We start from the raw sequence: 20,900 nt of genomic DNA on the forward strand, positions 1-20,900 counted from the left end.
CTTTTCTCCTGCCGAGAAATCGAGCTCCAGTGTTTTCCCGTCACCCTTGCAGGTTTCTGGGAGATCGAGTCCTGAGAGAGAGATACAAGACCTCCTTCATTCTATACCTAAGGGACGGAGCTGATTAGACCCATTGAGAATTCTTGATTCAGATTCTTGGCAAAAAACTGTAACTCATCTACTCCTTCCCACGTACTAGGCTTAGGTTAGGTACATTGGGGTAGGCGTATCTTAGAAAAACTAGTTGAGAACATTTAGTCATTAGTTTATCATTGTATGTATTTTATCCATGTTAAGTATCTTATGGCTTAGAAACCATATAAATGCTTTTACAATAATATTTAATAATACTTCTTTTACTGTACGGACTTTACTTTATGACAAGTATTGCAATTGTGGCAATTCATTTCTCTTGCATGAGAAAGAAGACTGCTCAATAAATAACCCTTTTATTGAAAACACCCGTCTCTCTATTTCTCTGCATTACTGGTGAAACGAAGCATGCACGATTGACTGAGTAAAATAGCTATCTATTGTTTCCACGACTCTGGAGATATTCCTTATTGCAGGGGGAACAAAGTTGTCATGTGATATGGTTGTCAGAAGCTAATCCCTTCCTATCTATTCAGGAAAGCTAAACTTCTTCTTGTTTACTCGAGAAAGTTTCTAGTGACCTCTGAGCTACCTGGCACACAAATATAAGTCTACCATATTCAATAGAGACCTAGTCGACCTCAGTCCTATGTCTAAACTATTGTTTATGTTATTCCAATGCGCAGAGCCTATCGGGAATATAGGAACTACACTACACCATGTCATGAAAGATGTAATATGTGACATCAGCAGCAGTGCATTGCGGGCACGCGAGTTATAGTTAAGAGAACTAACTATAACGGAGGAATTTCTATGGTTTTGTGTGAGTGAAATGTCTAGCTAACTATAACACCCCTGAAACCTATGGTTTTTTAGTACATTTCTAAGGTTTTTTAAATGCTAATTCCTAACTGTAATGTCTCTGGAACCTCTGATTTTTTCAGTGAATATATATAAATATATATATATATATATATATTCAATGAAAAAACCATTGGTTATAGAACATATATAGTTAGGAATTTGCATTTACAAAACCTTATTTTACTCGCATAAAACCATTGAAATTCCATATATAGTTAGATGCGCTAACTATATATCGCGCACCCGCAATCCACTGCTGATGATGTCACATATTACATCATTCATGACATGGTCAGTGACATCACTGATGACATCACTGATGACATCTCAAATGACATCACTGATGTCATTGATATATATTACTTCAACCTTTGGTATTTTTACACCAAAAGAACCGAGCCCAAATCCGTTTTTGCGTGGTGAAATTATTTTGTTGCATCTATTGGCAAATACTTGCCCGACGCATTTTGGAGCTGAGCTCCTTTATCACGGGTCCTATATATATATATATTCACAGAAAAAACCATAGGTTATAGACCATATATAGTTAGGAATTTGCATTTACAAAACCTTGAAAATTCAGTGAAAAAACCATAGGTTATAGACCATATATGGTTAGGGATTTGCATTTACAAAACCTTATTTTACTCGCATAAAACCATTGAAATTCCATATATAGTTAGTTGCGCTAACTATATATCGCGCACCCGCAATCCACTGCTGATGATGTCACATATTACATCATTCATGACATGGTCAGTGACATCACTGATGACATCACTGATGACATCTCAAATGACATCACTGATGACATCACTGATGACAACACCCAGTGACTGTATGTTTCTGTAAAGTTAAAATATGTCTTACATATTGAAGAATGAGTGGATGTATAAGTGTCTGGATGAAGGATTTAGTAGGTGCATGACTGACTGTATGAGTGAGTGATTAAATATGTCTCACTGAGTGCATGGGTTAGTGACTAAACTGTCTTAATTTGTGCATTATTATGTCTGTTGTTCTGTAAACTGCTGCATGTGTTGATAAGTAGCTATATGAGTAACTATATGGGTTATTGATTGGTAGCCCAGGTATTTGTATGGGAGACTGAGTGTGTGTGTGGGTGGCTGGGAGGTGTATGACTCTGTGCATAGATGTGTGAGCAGTTGATTCACTAGATGTATGGTTTCAAAAGTGCATGTGGAAACAGCTGTATGGGCGGTTGACTGTGTGCATGAGTGTATTGGTGAGTGAATGGATATCTCAGTGCTACATGTCAAAGTAAGTACATATGTAAAACACAGTACAAGTGAGAGTTGACATATATAAATAACTGTGCATAAGAGCCAGTGAATGTGTGAGTGGCTGTATGGATCATTGTGAACTTGTATCAGGGATTGTATAAGAGAGTAAATATGTGTTAGTATATGTATGAATAAGTAAAGTTTGTATAACTGTATAGTTGATTCTTTGCATGACTGACTAGGTGTGTGAGTAACTCCATGGATGAGTGACAGTCTGTGAGTGTCTGTTTACACTGATTGTATCTAAGGTTATATTAGAGTCTGAAGAGGTTCATCGTATTATCACATGAATGATATCATCAGTGATGTGATCAGTAATGTCAAATGAGATGTCATCAGTGATGTCATCAGTGATGTCATTTGAGATGTCATCAGTGATGTCATTTGAGATGTCATCAGTGATGTCATCAGTGATGTCACTGACCATGTCATTAATGATGTAATATGTGACATCATCAGCAGTGGATTGCGGGTGCGCGATATATAGTTAGCGCAACTAACTATATATGGAATTTCAATGGTTTTATGCGAGTAAAATAAGGTTTTGTAAATGCAAATCCCTAACTATATATGGTCTATAACCTATGGTTTTTTCACTGAATTTTCAAGGTTTTGTAAATGCAAATTCCTAACTATATATGGTCTATAACCTATGGTTTTTTCTGTGAATTTCATTGGTTTTTTAAAAGCTAACATCTGTAGCTGTAAAATGTATTCTTCTTTAAATCTTAAAATATATTTTAGATGTTTATTGATAATTTTTTTTTTTATATTTTTTTTTCTTCGCTTCTAGTTCGCGAACCGGGAAGCTTTCCGTTAGCTCATCTTCATGCCGCGACCTAGTCCGCGAACCGGTCAACGTTACGTTAGCGGAACTGTGACGCGTCGCGGAAGCGCGACGTATCACGTTGTCGCGTAATGCGTCTAATGACGCGCTGCGTTAGCGCTCCCGGAAGTGCTCCGGACCGCTAACCGGAAGCGATCCGAGACGCGGCGCGGACCGCGTAACGTAAGCGGAACAGGTCATGTGACTTGTTTATCAAACTTTTCATTGGTTCATTTCACTTTTGGTTTCCAAATGATGTATGACTAGGTCATGTGACCTAAAAATAACACTTTTCATTGGTTCAGAACTTTTGCTTTTCCCAAATCATGTAAACCCCTCCTTCTTTCCTCACTCTGACTTTCATCTTGGTGAGAGAAAGACCATTTACCTGGAGTTCAACAATGGCTTCCATACTTGCTGCAGCTGGTGCACCCCCACCACCACCTCCACCTCCTCATAAGAAGAGAGGACCACCCAGTCAATTTACCTCCAACAGAGAAGAGGAAGAGGAGGAAGAAGAAGAAGAGGATACAGATCAACAACAATTTATCACGGAGTTGCCCCGTGTTTCTAAGAGAAAAACCAGTTTCATCTGGCAGTTTTTTTCCATCCCTCCAGGGGAGAAGAAGGTGAACGCGAAATATGCCACCTGCCTCATCTGTGATTACAGATTGTCAAGAGGCACAGAGAAGAAATATAGTATGGGGAACTATACTATGCATCGACATATGACCAGGTGGCATCCCTTGAACTACAGCCGGGCTGAGTTAAGGGACCTACAAGACAATCCCCCGACAACTCCTGTGGCCAGATCTACCTCATCAATGTCTTTGTCAGGAAGAGAGGCACAGGAAACTGTGCCAAACATTCAACCCAATTTTAGACATATGAGGTTTACTTGTATATATTGTGGTGCTATGTTGTCGTATGGGAACATGAGCGTCAACTTGATTAATATGGTGTTCGAAAACCATAAGTGCCCTAATGCACCCAAGCAGTAATTTTTTTTTTGCTCCTGTTGAGCCGTTTTCAATGCCTGTTTTTTTGTTGTTTCCCCTCCATAAAAAACACAAAAAAAACATAAAACTGTTCTAAAAATACAAAAAAATCAAAAAATGTTCAGAAAAAAAAAATAAATAAATAAAACAACAAAAACAAAAAAAAAAAGTTCTTTTCAGAACTACCCCCCCTTTCAAATAAAATTGCTAGAATGTTTATCACTCTGGCAAGCTCTATTTCTTTTGGTTCGCTTCAAGTTCGCTGACCGGTTCGCGAACTGTAAGCAAACCAAAAAAATATTTTTTTTTAAAAAAGAAGAGTTAGTATAAGGGAAGTAAACAGAGAATAATGTAAAAAGAAAGACAGCTATAGAGAGTAAATCAGAGATAGTGTCAGAGACATCATCAGCAGTGCATTGCGGGTAAAAAGAGTAGAAAACATGTACCTTATAATTCTTGTTACCTTTTTAAAATATTTTTTCATACTTTCAATCTGTAAAACAGAGAACAAACATTTCCAAAAATATTAAAACATGTATTTAAAAATTAGAAAAGACAAGGGAAAAGGTTCAAGAACAAACAGTTTTTCAACAACTTGGACATTTACAGAAGTCTCTGCTTCTCTACGTCCCCTACACAATCCTAAATATATATATTTTAAAGAAACTGTATCTTGATGTTGATGAACTGAGGCCTATTTTGGAACATGGTGCTTTTTTTGCATTGCTTATGTCTCACAATAGTGATGCAATCACAGCGCAAAAGAGATGTAAATCCATCATAAAATTGTGTCTAACATTTTAAATGATTGTTTTAGGATGCAAATAAGATGTGTACTTTCAAGAGCTTTCTTTGAGGTGAGGCCTATTTCTTTTTTTTAAAAAAAAAACAGTACCCAGAAGTACAGCACTGTAAGCATTAAAATTGACACTTACAGAAAACTCAGCTTCTCCATATCTACCTCACATTTCTAAATGTATATCATAAGTACAAAAAGCATAACATTAATTATACATGTTAAATGGTTTATTTTTGCTGTTCTCAGAATGTATCAAATTTCACTTAAATCAGTGACTTGAAGATATTCATCATGTAACAGCGGGGAAAAAAAAACACAATCAAAATGACTGTGTTTAAAAAACCCATACAACCTAAGAAATCTGATTTCAAAACTCCTTAAAATTAACTTACTTTCAATGACGTCGAAGGATCTCCTATGAACAGCATCCACTCTGTTGTGCTATAAATATTTTCAGCCCGCCACTTTCTGAAAGAAAACCTCCATCGATACGAAAAATATGTTACATAGAAAAAAAGACTTCTCTCATTCTATCACATGTTTCCACTAGGCCAAATCATGTTGCCGCGATTCGCAAGTCTTGTAATTCTTCCAATCAAATCCCGACATTTTCTATTTTCGCAACTTGCAAAAAGAAAACATTTGAGATTATTTTCACAATCCTGGACTACTAATATCTTACTCTTCTTTGTCACTCATGTTCTCCTTTTCCTATGACACTGATACTGCTTACTATGAAGCAGACTTACTTGCATCAGGTTTATATAGTCGGATTTTACAAAATAACATTATAATTAAAAGTTTTGGACCAATAATCTAGACAGCATTGCAGACTTACATTCCCTCAACTTGATGAACCTTTTCCAATTCTTCACAGGAAATCTCGAGATTCTTTCTTTAAAATTTTGGTTTTAAAAACACCAGGTAAGAATTTTTAAGGTCAAACGGCAATTTTTTTTTGAAACTTACAACGGAATCATTGCAGAATGACCAGCCGTTTCGAGACTTTAAATAAGCTGTATAATGTCCTGAAGTTGTTGAAGGACCATCGTGATAGATAATTGCTACAGTTACAAAAGTCCTTCCTGATATTGAAAGCTGAGAAGCCACAAATTTTTTTATTAAAGTTGACAATTTTGATCCATCAGGCCTACATCGTTGCATCATTAAAATGACATACTGTCCATATCTACGTATAAGTAATGTTGACATCATTTCAGATTTACATTGGCTACACTCCATGTTGTGATCCGCTGCATTTACTAGCTTATTAAAGGAGACTGATTTACTGTCTGGCAAAGTTAAATATATAAATCTTTCTGAGTCTACACTAGTAGTACTTGATACCCTACAATTCTCGCAGTCATGCTGCCATTGATAAGAAAGCCCAAACAGGTGATCTACATCTACACCCTCAACTTGCAATATATCAAGCATATACATTAAAAACTCCTGACAATCTTGCTGATTATTTTCAGAGAAGTCTGTTTGACCTGAACATTCATCTAACAGATAACGAACTTCAGACACACTTTCTACTTTTGTTCGATCAGTGCTACATTTCTCGAAAACAGAATTCAACAAACAGCATAAAATTTGTTCAGAATTCAACAGAATCTGTTCTTTTAAACTCTCTAGTGAAAAGAGAACATTAACCACTACATTTGCATAGCAGTTGACACCAGAACTGTTTTCAAATTGAAAACCGACAACATCTTCAACAGAATCCACTTTCTTTCTGCTAACAATTTTCGGTTCATTGACTTTTAGTCTTTTTGCAACAACCTCCCTACTATTACTGCTATTTCTACGCTTGCGGCCTACCACACGTTTCTCAAACAAAGGATATTGAGGCAAATGTGGCGCATACTCTCTTCTTAACCTATTGTATTCCTTAACACAATCTAGATCCGCACAAATGTTTGTTACATCACAGTCAATTAAGTACAATCCCGATAAAGTTCTAACTCGTGACAATACCACATATGCCATACCCTCCTTGAACACAGAACTGCCAATATTCACCAATGCACAGTCTACACTTAAACCTTGCGATTTATGGATTGTCACCGCATATGCCAAGCAAACAGGAAACTGTTTACGGCGAACATATAAATCTTTAACAAGCAAAAACCTAGCAGAACAACGACCAATTTGCTGTACTTCCTCAATGCCATCAAATTTAATTTTTAAAAATTCTATTCCATCTCTATTTCTGTATTTCTCAAAATCAACAACATTACCCATTGATCCATTTACCAGACCTCTTTCTACATGTAAATTCCTTCTCAAAATAATTCGGCAATTTAAACACACATTCAAAGTCTTTTCAAAACCCGCTGTTTTAGATATAGTCTTCTCTAATGAATCCAATTTTGATTTCAAATTGTCTGACAAAATAATTGTTGATCCCATATGCTCTAATTTGTCGATAGCTTCAAGTTTCACAATCTCTTGCTTTTCTAAATTCAACATTTTGTTGTTGAAGATGGCACATTCTGCAAGAGTTGGCATGAGACATATCCCGGATTTCTTCTCAGTAATTTTCTGAAAAATATTCTCAGGCACAATCTCTTGTTTGGGATATAAATTTGACAGTAATCGTGCATTTAAAGCTTCTTTCCCATGCTCAGTCACTTTTCCAATTCTAATATCTTGTAGAATATTCTTGTAATCTTCATCCTTTGCCTGACGCATATTTTGATGCAGTTCTGCATAATTGAAGTTTAACCATATATTGACGTTGCCAATGCTCCCTAGGCACTTCCTGGTATCTTCATGCGTGAGTATTTTGAACACAGGTTGACCTTTTACTGGTGTCAGCTGCAGAAGATCTCCGAAAACAATGATGTGTTTCCCACCAAATAACACATCATATTCAGTTTTAAGTACTTCTTGCATTCTCAAATGCACAAAGGCAAGCATGACATTGGAAACCATGCTTACTTCGTCAATGATAAGTAGTTTCATTTTCCTCAAGACTCTTGAAACTTCACAGCAAGCATCTCCAGATAACTTGTTGTATTGTAATTTGTTGTCATGCTCCACCGGCAGCATCAGTAGACGATGCAAAGTAATACCTTTAATGTTATGTGCTGCCAGTCCAGTAGGAGCGGTGACAACACAAGACAGCGATGACTCAGTCCTTTCCTGCAAATAACAAGAGATTGCTTTAATGAGGAAACTTTTTCCAGTTCCCGCTTCTCCACTCACGTACAGTCGGACAGGCTTCAACGATGTACATGAGCATTTGTTCTTCTCATGACTTAATCCGTGCTCAATTTCCGTGGTAACTTCATCATATATTTTCCTCTGCTCAACGTTGAGTTGTTTTTCCAAGTCTTCTAAGTTAACTGAATCCTCCTGAGCATGTGCCATGGCTCTTTCTACTTCATTCATAGCAGTGGCAGCTTCATTTTCGATAATAGGTCCTCCAAGTGGATCTTGACTCAATGAAACAGAACTCTGACTGTCCTGAGAACTGTCTCTGGCAATCTCGGCTGCAATCGTTGCTTCCTGCTCAATTTCCAAAGTTAGCATTTCTTGATATTTAGAAAAAGCAGGACATTCTATGGACTCCTTGGCTGCATTGAAAGAGTCTTCGTAACAGAGGAAATCTCCAAGCAGTTCCTCTTCTGCACGCCAAGGCTTGAAAAGTTGCAAAAGTGCTAAATAAAAAAACTCCTTTTTTTCTGGAGATTCACCACTCAATTTTCGATGGTTTACTAATTGGCATTTTCTTTGCTTGACCAGGCATCCCTCACTTCCAATTACAGCAAACACTCCTTTCTCAATATCTTCTTTGATGTTCCTCTTGAATATATAATTTTGGAGAACCTCATATAGACAAACATTCTCAAGGTGACTGCTTCGATTTGGATAATATGTATCCAACATGTTGGTCTTCAAAATGTCGGTACTGTTTGGTTCCTTTTCTGCCAAATACTCAATTTCCCGGACAGGTTTTAGAACTCGATTTCGCGTTGCAGCAAGACCAAGACTCGCCCAAACGAGACTCCTGGATTTGGCATAGAGACTTGCTGAAGACAATCGATCAGAACATTTGTAAGCTCCGATTTCTCGATGCGACAACATCTTCAGACTGAAACTGTACAACTTCTTGCTGAGGCTCTTTTCATGGGAAATGTCCTCCCACATATCCTTCAGTTCGGTCTTTTCTTTTTTGGTGATGTAAGATGTCACATACCGAGCCACAGCCATACAGTTGTCAGCCACAAACTGTATATCCATGTTAGCATTCCACATGGACAAAATCACTGGGTTGTAGTCATTGATGTACTTGGACTCTTCGTTCCTTTTCAAATTGTATGTATTCTTGGGTGATTTCCTCGTCACATTATGTCGCAGCGAAGACATCAAACTGTTCACTCTTCCTTTAGAAATCACCGGTCGTGGAAAGTTGAAACGACATTTGGTGTAGAACTTGTCCTTGTTTCTGAATTTACGACGACAGTACTTTCCACAACGATGGCTTTGGAAACGAAGAACTTGTTCTCTTAGACTTTTCTTCTCCGTTGCGTTTGGAACAGCACACGTAGAATACTGTTCGATGAAATTCATCACTAAGTCATCCGGATCTGTTCCAAATTTAGGTGCATCCTTGATCCACAACAACATATGTATATGAGGGGCACCTCTTGCTTGGTACTCCTTTCTCCAGAAGAAATCCAACACCTCTCCAAGAGGTGGATTCTTTTTATTTGTGATGAAAGACATCATAGCTTCAAATCTATGATTGAAGTACCTGCATACATTCACTGGATCCAAAGAACACAGTTCTCCAGGTGTCTTGAATTCAATGTTTTCAATATTTCCATTTGCCTCTCGTAGAAATTCAAGTAAGTCTTCCCAGCCATACTCGGCACAGCTCAGAGTGAGGAACCATGTTGGAGTTCCTAAGTTCCTCAGCATACATTTTAAATCACCATGACGACGGTACCAGTACTCATTAGTACCACGCTGACACGCCATGAGATTAATTAAGTGAGAATCCAAAATACTGTCTTGGACATTGACTTTATGCATAAAGTCACTTGCCGAGATGTTTCGCATCTGTATACCACTTTTTAAGATGTGGTTCACTGCATATGACAGTCCAGACAGATCGCTTTCAAACAGGATATGAAACAAATAGGGAATGCATTGCCGAAACCTAGGATCTTCTGCATACAATCGTAAAGTCCGGTATTCAGACGCAGGAATTTGATGAGGTCGCTCATCATATCTTCCTCCTTGACCTGTGGGAAATAGCTGTGGGAAACACCGAGCTTCCAAACTTTCCTCCCAAACACTAATGGGACTCCCTTTGGCTTGTTTCATTTGAAACAACTCAATAGCATTCCCCATGACTTCCTTGGAATGCAAAGGATGAACACTATAATGTTCATATATTTCTTCACTTTTAGAGGCCTCTACTTTCTCAATTTGGCCAGCACACAAATCGCTATCCTCTTCATCACTTACTTCCTCTTCTGCAACATATACATTCTTATAGTACTTATTATTTTTCTTCAAATACACTGTTGCCTTTTTGACTTTCCTAACATCCACTAAATCTTGCCATATTTTCTTATTCTTTGTCGGAACCCCATTAACCAAGATAACCAGAGGTTCCTCTTCCACTTTTTCTATTCCAATTGTGTTAATGTTTTTGTTCAAATCTAGAGGCAAATAAACAACTCTTCCCTTTAATCCTCTCTGTAAATCTGCTGGAGGCAACTTTCCTGTCTTTGGCTCCATTCTTACAATAGCCTGAAAGGGATGGATACTTTGAATCAAAATAGATTCATAAGTATTTAAATCCTTCAATTCAGAAGGAATCTCAACCAATTCCAGATTATTATGAACTGCCCTAGCAGGCATCTGGTTTTGGTTTAATTTATTACAACAATAAGTACACACACGTTGATCCGATCCCAAATCAAAATAATTTTCTACCATCAAGTATGTGGCAAAATCCTTCCATTCACTATTATTTTCCCTTTCACTTTTTGCATATAAATCCACTACCTTAGTCTGATTCTTATAATAAGTGCGTCGACAACATACACAAGTGAAATTAGGCCTCTCACTTGATTTCATCTGAAACGTGGCAATTTCCTTCTCAAAATTATCTGTACTAGAAACCTGTACATTATCTTCCACATTACCCTCTACTTCAGGGTCAATTTGAACATTCTCATCTTTACTACCAAAGTAACAAAACTCAATTTCTTCACAAATATTCTTCACATCTATTTCAGAACCATGCAAAAGAGCAGCACATAATTGTTTAAGCATAATTGCTGGACTCTTAGCATAATACAACATTCTCACTAATTTTCTCACTTTATTATGATGCACTGCTAGCATCCTGAAATGATGAAAAACACTCTGGCATACTCTCCTGGAAAGACAAGCCAGTGAATGACCACGCAAACCTGTCATTTGTCTCACTCTGCAAGGATCTAAATCTTGCAACAACTTCATTTTCTGCTTCAAACTTTTCTTATTAAATGTCCGTATAAAATCACAAAGCAAATTGATGGAAACCTGTCGCACACTGCAAATAGAACTACACTTCCAAATGTACACAGGACCCTTAGGACGTCTTCCTAAAACCTCATCACTTAGCGCCTCTTCTGTCTCTGTTGTCACAAGTTGTTCTTTTTCAACTGGACAACCATCCTTAACTTCATAAGCTCGACCACTGATGTCAACTGCATGCACCAAATCATTATCCTGAAAATAAGTCTCCTCATTAAAAAATGCCTCAGAACTTGAACTATGCATCCATTCTCCGGAAAAAACTTCACAAAAGTTAGTACGATTTACTACTCTCTTCCATCTACTTTTTGTTTTGAAATCAGAAATTACCTTGCTTAGTTTCCTAATTCTATTGATTACCAAAATAAACAACTTTTGCTTAATTTCAAAAGCATGATCAATAATTTTCTCTACATTTTTCTTCTTCTTATAAAATGCCGCTTTCTGTTGGCCTTTCTTTTTAATATTTTTCAATAAATTAACTAATATCCTATTACGGAACATTCGATTTCGAATGTCCCTAAACTGTTGTTTCCTTCTACTATCATGCACAGAGTTATCTCTTCCTCTACCAGTAACATTTGTAATGGGTCTCTCCTTTCCATTTAAATTACTTTTCTTTTTGTGAACTGAAACATTTTTTTGAGCAAAACTTTTTTTACTACAAATATTTCTTAAGAATGATTTCGTGCTCTTACCCGGACCTTTCTTGCTGTTTTGACAAGTATTTGGGGAAGAGGACTGCTGCAATAAAACATCATCCTGCTGTCTTTGACGTTTTCTCGCCTTTCTCATTCTGTTTTTTGTAGGCATTTTCAAAACTATGAAAGAATCTGCAGTTGAATCTGTGGAAAAATATAATATAAAATGTTATTAACCACTATTACCAAACAGTAAATAAATAACAGTCATCTAAAACTTAATGCCCTACTAATTATTTAACATAGCAAATGTTTTCCACCAGCACTGCATCACAAAAATGACACTCAATGGTACAAAACAGGCATACAACACTCATAAATTACTCCCTAATATTTTAAATCATTAATTCAGGATGACGATAAGATGTAGCCTATCGAAAGATTTGTTTAGGCCCCGATCTTTAGACTGGGGTGAATGTGTGTCATTGATCCACATTCAGTCCATCACCTGTTTTGTTTATTTGAGGTGAGGCCAACACATGGTTGCAGATAACATTTTCACTGAAAAAAACCAAGGTAAAAAAACATGTGAAGGCCTACCAATGAAGTAAATCATTAAATGAAAACCAATACATTTCTGGAAATATGCACTACTAGTGCTTCATAAGATGTTTTGGGTCATATTTATAAGGCATTTGAGTGTCTAGTATGCTATTTTACGTTCTTCATGGCGCAAATTTATTGTAAATACGCTCCCACCTGCGGTTGGCAAATTTAGATTTTGATTATGGAAGTTAGATAGGCATGTTAATAATTTCCCAAAAATGGTGTATAACCCCAAACAACCTTTGAAGCAAATGCTCTTAGCCATGTTATCCACCTCCCATTGGATAACATGGCTAAGAAGTGCTTGCAAATGTGAAAAAAAATGGCCGCAATGCATGAATATCGCTGAAAAATCAGCGATATTCATGCATTTTCCAGCAAATGCTCTTAGCCATGTTATCCACTTCCTATTAAATAACATGGCTAAGAACTGCTCAGGGCCCCATGAGGAACGCTTTCCATTTAAAAAGGGAAAAATAACATCAAAGACACTAAAATGCCTTCTAAATATGACCCCAAACAACCTATGAAGCTCTAACAGTACATATCCTGAAATTTAATTGATTTCAAAATTCGTTTTTAAACACAGCATATAAATCAATTGTATACCTGCATTCATGAAGAAATGACTAAAAATGTCCTTGAGACACATGAAAGTGTTTTCTGGAATGCCCTAACCCAATTTTTGGGACACTATTAACATGGCTAGGTAACTCCCATAATCAAAATCTAAATTTGCCAAGCGCAAGTGGGAGCGTATTTACAAGACACTTGCCCCAAGAGGAATGCTTTCCATTTAAAAAGGTAAACATAACATCAAAGACACTAAAATGCCTTCTAAATATGACCCCAAACAACCTATGAAGCTCTAAAAGTACATATCAAGAAATGTAATTGTTTATCACAAATGCGATTAAAAACAGCCGCAATGCATGAATATCGCTGAAAAGTCAACGATATTCATGCATTATCCAGCAAATGCTCTTAGCCATGTTATCCACCTCCCATTGGATAACATGGCTAAGAACTGCTCGCAAATGCGAAAAAAAAGGCCGCAATGCATGAATATCGCAGAAAAGTCAGCGATATTCATGCATTTTCCAGCAAATGCTCTTAGCCATGTTATCCACTTCCTATTAAATAACATGGCTAAGAACTGCTCAGGGCCCCATGAGGAACGCTTTCCATTTAAAAAGGGAAAAATAACATCAAAGACACTAAAATGCCTTCTAAATATGACCCCAAACAACCTATGAAGCTCTAACAGTACATATCCTGAAATTTAATTGATTTCAAAATTCGTTTTTAAACACAGCATATAAATCAATTGTATACCTGCATTCATGAAGAAATGACTAAAAATGTCCTAGAGACACATGAAAGTGTTTTCTGGAATGCCCTAGCACCATTTTTGGGACACTATTAACATGGCTAGGTAACTCCCATAATCAAAATCTAAATTTGCCAAGCACAAGTGGGAGCGTATTTACAAGACACTTGCCCCATGAGGAACACTTTACATTTTAAAAGGAAAACATAACATCTTAGACACTCAAATACCTTATAAATATGGCTCAAAACAACCTATGAAGCTCTAGCAGTACATATCCAGAAATGTAGTTGATTTCTTAAATCGTTTTTAAAAACAACATATCTGTTTCAGCTTACATAACAGACCATGGAATGGGCTCCATGTACCACAATAACTTGTGTTACTGCATGCCAGAATGTTACACCAAATATGCAATTACAATTTCTCTATAAAACTAATTCTATTAGTATATCACTAGAGACAAAACCACATTTTAAAAACACAGCTTTCTTCATCATTTTCTCCTTAAATCATACTATTCTCTATCTAAATTAAATAAATCTTTTCTCACCTTAGCAAATATTGTTTGAGTTTTGAAAACAGTCTCAGAAATACACCAAATTGTCTTCAGCAGAAGAATAAGGATGCACTCCAAAGGCTGCAGCTATTGAAAGCACAGAAATACAGATATTCATTTCACATATCTCTCATATTAGCCAATCATACCTCTTCCCTCACTTTTTTCAAATCAAAACCCTTCCCCCCTCTGCCCTCTCTCCCTTGTTTCCATAGCAACCACCTCCTGGAAGACCTCTCATGTTTGCAAATTCACACAACAATGTTTCAATTGAACTCTGAACTCTCAGTGCACCTGCGTATCCAGAGCAATCTTTCAATAAATGTTTCTTCCTTGACCATTCAAATTACATGTTTCAAAGAACACATCCATGCACCCTAGCTTTCTGTTTTCAGAAATGGAAATGCACCAATCACTGCTAATGAATCATTAGCATTGTAAATCCACAGTTTTTTTTCTTTAGAAACTCCTACTGTTTCAACTGCCCTTTCATTACCACACTTCATCTGACTGCAGAACAACCTTCTCCCACCATGTTTAAGGTCTGGATTGTTGGACATAGTTACATCCACTGGGCTCAAAGGTATGCTGAGAGCAGAAATTTACCTAACCTCAATTTACAAGATGTGGAAATTAAGTGGTTGGGCCAAAGAGGATTAAAATGTCACCAATTGATACCATTGGTGAAAACCTTTATGCATTTGCCAAAACCTGACCTGTTAATAGTGCACTGTGGAGGTAATGATTTGGGCACTTTGACAGGGGTAGGTCTGGAAATGCTTTTAAAGGACACCTTTGAGCAATTAATGGCACTTTTTCCTAAAACTGCCTTGGTATATTCCAATATATGCCAAAGACAGAAATGGAGGTGGTCCAACCAATTTTGTCCACAAATTGAGAAAGCGAGGAAGCATGTAAACAAATCTGTTTCAGCTTACATGAGAGACCATGGAATGGGCTCTCTGTACAACAATAACTTGCGTTACTACATGCAAGATATCTACAGAGGAGATGGAGTTCACTTCTCAGATGAGGGCAACAGAATTTTCATTCTGAATTTAAGACTGTGCATTGGTACCTACTTATAAGTACCTAAATGTACCATAAACCCAAAAGCTCTTCTCAGAGCTACCCTACATCTGATCACTCACAATTATTATTTTTCTCTAACTTTTTTCACTAATTTTCCACAAATTTCGCTCCCCGGAGCGCTACCCGGTTCGCTAACCGAAAGCTAACCTCGCGGATTTTTTTAAAAAAAGTTTTTTTTCCGCACATATAAGCCTCCTCAGCCATGCTCAGAAAACATAGGGGGTCAAGATAAGTCTACCATGACCCCTTCTACCCATTCTAAACATTATTTGCCCTCCATCTTGTATCTTAATGCGACCGAAACACAAAATGGTGGACTCCCGTGACGCTTAAGGTTCGCTAACCGGGCCGCTTTCCGGAAAGCGGTCCTAAAAAAAGGTGGGAAAGTAATTTACAGAAAAACGACTAGAGACACTCTCACCAAATATAGATTAGCTCATACTACATAACAATCCCTTCCATTCTCACAAATTTCATTGAAATTTCATTTAGCCATTTAGCCTGTAGACCTCTCCAAGTACCGTGAGGTAAATTACTTCACAAAACACATCTGAATTGTTGGAATTGACAACCAATGAAAATGTTACTTTCATTTTCTACTTTTATTACCTGACATTTGATTGGTTATATACCTGTATATATATAAAGGAAGAGAAGGAAACACAGCCATTTTGACTACTACTTCTTGTTGTACCTCCTATTTCAATAGCTTCAAAAAACTTCAACTTCTTTGTGAAGGTAAGTTAAAATTTAATATATTGTGCACTATAACTTAATATAGTAGACTTTTTCTGCTAGATATACACTATCCCTCTGTAGTAGTAATGTATTTAGATAGACTTCTCTGTTATAGTTATCAATGGAGTAAGGCTTGTCTTGGTTAAATCACATACACTTTTTTATAGTCCTATTTCCACTCTCATACTATACACTGCCAAAAGATAAATTCACTGATAAAAACTGCCTATCTAAAATTAATCCCAACAGTGCCCTATCTCTACTAATATATATTTTTTTAATCCAAATTTCAGGCAAAATGGAAGGCGAGCAGCAAGTTTCTTTTGAGATGGACCTGCAAGAGAGCAGCCAGGAATTAATTGAACAAATTGACATGGAATTTATGGATGAAAGCTTGGATAATGAACTGCTGCAATGTGTCCAAGCAGTAGATGTTCTCCTTGCAAATGAGGACATTTTGCAACCTCACAGATTGCAAACAATATTTCAAGAAAATAATGACATTTCAGACACTGAAATGTTAGAAAGTTTAATAAATTATGAAAAAGAATCAAAATAAAAAAAACACTTTAAAAAAAGAAAACAAAAAAAAACAAGAAAAACAACAAACAATTAACATACAGCATTAGAAAAGTCTTTCATTCTTTTATCCATAAAGTTCGCTGCCCAGAACGCTTTCCGGTTCGCGAACTTGGCGCTTACCACGCAAAAAAAAATGATTTTTTTTTTTTTTGGACCCTCCTAGGCCCTTTTAAAACCTCCACATAAAACCTAGGGGGTCAACGAGGATCTACTATGCCCCCTTATGGTAATTTCCCCCTTTGTTTTGGCCTCCTCTTGTCTCTCGATCCTACCGAGAGACAAGATGGCGGCCGCTCCGGACTGTTTAGAATGTTGACAGACACCGGAGGGCCAATCAGCTTCTCATCGCAAAGTTCCGATACGCGAAAGGTTCGCTAACCGGATAGCTGCCCGGAGCGCTGTTACAGATATATATCTTGATTTAAACGTTAATTTCTCAAAATCCACTGAAGCACATATATTGAGACCTAGCAAAGGCACATCGGGCTAACAGTCCCTACAATTTTGCCAAGTTTCGTGAAAATCCATTCAGCCGTTCGGGCTAAAAGTGAGTCCAACCGCCCTATGGAAATTAACATGGGAAAAAGGCGTTTTGGGACCCCCCTTTTTTCTCGGCCCCCCCTCCACAAAACCCCCCCAAATTTTCAAGGGCTGCTCAGAAACAAAATGTGCCATTTTCCTGAAAATTTCAGCCAATTCCGTCCACAAACGCAAAAGTTATTAGGCATAGAATTTTCAGAAATCCCATAGGGAAAAAATCCTAACTATATATACCTACTGGCGACCGCCAGTAGGTAATATATATATATATATATATATATATATATATATGTATATATATATATATATATATATATATATATATATATATATATATACACATATATATATATATATATATATATATATATATATATATATATATATATATATATATATATATATATATATATATATATATATATATATATATATATATATATATATATATATATATATATATATATATATATATATATATATATATATATATATATATATATATATATATATATATATATATATATATATATACACCACTGAAAAAACCATAGGTTTCAGGCCTTATATATATATATATGTATATATATATATATATATATATATATATATATACACCACTGAAAAAAACATAGGTTTCAGGCCTTATATATATAGTTAGGAATTGGCATTTAAAAAACAATGAAATTGCTGCTACATCGTTAGTTATACTAACTATATTTTGCTCTCCCGCAATCCACTGCTGATGATGTCACATATTAGATCATTCAAGACATGGTCAGTGACATCACTGATGTCATCCAGTGAATGCGGTTTGCTTTGTTATTTAAATATGCATTATATATAAAGCCATTTGCATTGAAGAATGAGTGGATATATTTAAATAAATATTTGGATGGAGGATTTAGTAGCAGTGTAATTGACTGTTTACTTGACCAATTTATAGTGTCTCACTAAATATAGTGGATAGTGAGTAAACTGTGTTAATATCTGTATCACTTTGTCAGTTGTTGTGTAAACTGATTCTACAGTTGGTTACTAGCTATGTGAAAGTCTATTATTGATTAGTTAGCTGAGTATTTGTATGGGAGTGTGAAAGTGTGTGGTTCGGTGGGGGGTGTGTGACTGTTCAAAGATGTGTGAATAGTTGATTCAGTAGATATATGAAGTTAAAAATACATGTTCTAACAGGTTGGGTGAGTGAATCTCTTTTTGGGTGTGGTGTTGAGCAAATATATTTCTCAATGGTACATGTCCAACAAACTAAAAAAATAAAAGGCAGTGTATGTGTCAGTTGTTGTATTTAAATAAGTATACATAAGACTCAGTGATTGTGTGAGTGACTGTATGGATAACTGTATACTTGCAATAATGATTTTAAAATTCACTAAGTATGACTTACTATCTAAATGAATAGATTAAGTGGTGTTTGTATAAGTGTTTTGCTAAGTAACTATATAAGTATGGTCCATTGTTTGCAAGTGAGTAGGATGACTTCATATGTGACTAGGATGTGTGCTGTTGTTTAATGTCGATATAGGTGTATAAGTATTTTTGATAGTGTTCTATTGTTCATTGACAGCATGTATGAGTGAATCTACAGGTAAGTGATTAGACATGTGTATACATCTATGAATCACTTAGTGGATTTTTAGATACTTGTATTGCTGTGACAATGAATTCAAATATGATACTCTGTATTTTACAAAGAATGATGAAATATTTTAATAGTGTATGAAAAAGTGTAAGATTGTCACGTGGATGATGTCATCAGTGATGTGATCAGTGATGTCATTTGCGATGTCATCAGTGATGTCACTGACCATGTCATGAATGATCTAATATGTGACATCATCAGCAGTGGATTGTGGGTGCGTGAAATATAGTTAGTACAACTAACTATATAGGAGCAATTTTATTGGTTTTTTAAAATGCTAATTCCTAACTATATAAGGCCTGAAACCTATGGTTTTTTCAGTGAATTTGCAAGGTTTTTTTAATGCTAATTCCTAACTATATAAGGCCTGAAAACTATGTTTTTTTCAGTGAATTCGCAAGGTTTTTTAAATGCTAACTCTATTAGCGGATAACGTTTAAATATGTTAATATCCTTGTGGGACCACCTGAGCAGCCCTAGGTGGTCAGGTTGTTTCTACCCTGCCCCCTTTTTGCATTCTACATGTTTGTTTTTCTGCTTCCTTTGTGCCTCGGTCTACCTATCACAAGATGAATGCCAACACTTCCTGGTTAGAAGTGTTGATAGCCAATAAGTAAGCTGCTTTCCTGCGAAAGGCATGCTGATTGGCTGCCACTGTCCGTCAGCACTCCAAACCAGGAAGTTTTGGCAGCCATCTCGTGCCTCGTTAGAACCTAGGCACAAGAAAGCAGTGAAACAAAGGTGCAAAACACGCAAAGGGGGCAGGGTAGAAGCACCCTGACCCCCTAGGCCTGCTCAGGGCGTCCCTCAAGGACCCCCCAGGCCCAAAAGTAATATTTCTTTTTTGTTTTTCCCCGTGGTACGTTCAGGGTACGCGTACATGGCATCGCACCAAGCACGTACTCCGCAAAATTTAAAATCATACATATTCAGAAACCTAGCCAATCAAATTTCGTCACACACAAAATCAAAACCAAAGTAACATTTTAATTGGTTCAAAATGTCAACACTTTCAAACTCACATAATCTTCAACCTACACCCACTGCTCTTTATCTATTACCATACTAACTCTCCACAAAACACCTATTTAAACCCAAAGGTGAAAAAGTCACCAATCAATATAATACTTAACCAACATCTAAACACTCAAACTTCTTATTTAAATGTATTTTTTTTGTCTTTTTAGACCACCGTCTGAGCACGGTGCCCGGACCCTGCGATTTTGAAAACATTTTTTTTTGATCTTCGGGGTCCTTTAGAGACCCCATGACAAAACCTCGGGGGGGTTCAGGAATCTCTACCCTGCCCCCTTTTCAAGTACGAGCCTTCTGTTTACAGCTACCTTCTGCCATAAAAACAAGATGGCGGACAGCACTTCCTCATCTCGACTGAATGGAATGTTGACAGACGTCCAAAAGCCAATCAGAATTCTGCTCGCGCACCCTAGGGTCTGTGCAAAGTGCAAGGACCGTGCAAGGACCGTGCATGAACCGTGAGCAGACGGTGTCCTGCCCGTAGATATATAATTTGGGAAAATTCAATTTTCTCAACAAATACTGGAGCGATTTTCACCAAATATAAAAAAGACACTACTGCATACCAGTCTCTACCATTTTGCCAAGTTTGGTGTAATTCCATTCAGCCGTTCGGGCTGTAGCCATGTCTAAAGGTCCTATGGAAAATTGCATTGGGCTACATTTCACATTCAATTCTTGCAAAAACTA

General features: G+C 36.7%; 1 pseudogene; it reads left to right on the top strand.

Moving 5' to 3' along the window:
- Positions 1-20,374, top strand: part of LOC147712943 (uncharacterized) — a 121,182-nt pseudogene extending 100,808 nt beyond the window's left edge.
- Positions 20,375-20,900: the final 526 nt, after the last annotated feature.

The sequence above is a fragment of the Lissotriton vulgaris genome, chromosome 5 (assembly GCF_964263255.1).
Source record: "Lissotriton vulgaris chromosome 5, aLisVul1.2, whole genome shotgun sequence".
NCBI classification, from domain to species: domain Eukaryota; kingdom Metazoa; phylum Chordata; class Amphibia; order Caudata; family Salamandridae; genus Lissotriton; species Lissotriton vulgaris.